The sequence below is a fragment of the Austrofundulus limnaeus genome, unplaced genomic scaffold (genome assembly GCF_001266775.1).
Source record: "Austrofundulus limnaeus strain Quisiro unplaced genomic scaffold, Austrofundulus_limnaeus-1.0 Scaffold343, whole genome shotgun sequence".
Classification (NCBI taxonomy): Eukaryota; Metazoa; Chordata; class Actinopteri; order Cyprinodontiformes; family Rivulidae; genus Austrofundulus; species Austrofundulus limnaeus.
The window spans coordinates 409,241-410,397 of NW_013952745.1; positions in this window are offsets into that span (position 1 = coordinate 409,241).

Here is a 1,157-nt window from a genome sequence, read left to right on the forward strand (position 1 = left end):
CCCCCACACACACACACACACAAACACACACACACATCTAAAACTCTGGGATAAAGGACGGTGGGTGATAGGTTGTAACTTTTATGAGGTTTAATTTAATTAGATGTGTTTAGTTACAATTCACAGAGGATCCAATTTGTCTTTGATTTATGTGTTTTCAGTAAACGTTACAGATTCCTCCTCCTCCTCCTCCTCCTCCGTCAGGAGGTGTCTAACATCCATCCACTCAGGACCAGCTGCTCTTTGTGCCGCCACAATACAGACTGAGTGTTGTGTTGTGTTCAGGGTCGCACCGTAAAATACGTCCATCTGTTTGCAGGAACTCCCACAGCTGTGGCCTCGCTCTCTCTCTGTGTGTGTGTGTGTCTGTGTGTGGGTGTGTGTGTGTGTGTGTGTGTGTGTGTGTGTGTGTGTGTGTGTGTGTGTGGTAAATCACCTGGCTCAGGTAAATCAGGTAGAAGTTTTCTGGAACTTCTCCTCTGACCGTCAAAGTGAAAATATTTTTCTTTTGCGAAACGTTTCCGTGAGTTTTTCTGTTAAAAACATCGAGCTGACTTCTTGTTTCCTGCAGAGAAACTTTGTTCGCAGCCGAAGGCTAAACGACCTTCGGCTGATTCTGTCACAGACTGAGCTCTTTGTGCTGCAGCTGCAGACGGCAGAAATGGATTTTCTTTTGTTTTCTTGAATCTTATTGTTTGTTTGTGGAACACGGAGCCGTGCTTTTCTTTTCATCACACCTGGAAACACCTGGAGCGTGATGAAGAGTGATTGTGTTTCTGTCATCTTCATCATGATGAAGAGGATGAAGGTCTGACAGGACTGATGCATGATGGGAGTTCTTGTTTCATTATCGTCCAAACTAAAGACAATAAAACTTTCACTGGATTCATGAGACAGAAGGTTTGGAGCAGGAAGTTCTGTTCTCTGCGTGAAACCAACTCAAATGGTTGGATGACGGTTGGATGAAGGTTGGATGACGGTTGGATTTTCGGCTGAGCTCTACCTGCAGAGCTGAACGTGTCGCTGACAGGTAGTGGTTTAAACCTCAGCCTTCAGCTCCGACAGCGAGTACACCGAGGCCTGTGATTGGCCAGGAGGTGTCAGATGTCAGTCAAAGCAGCGGGTGTGTGTGTGTGTGTGGTATGTGTGTGTGTGTG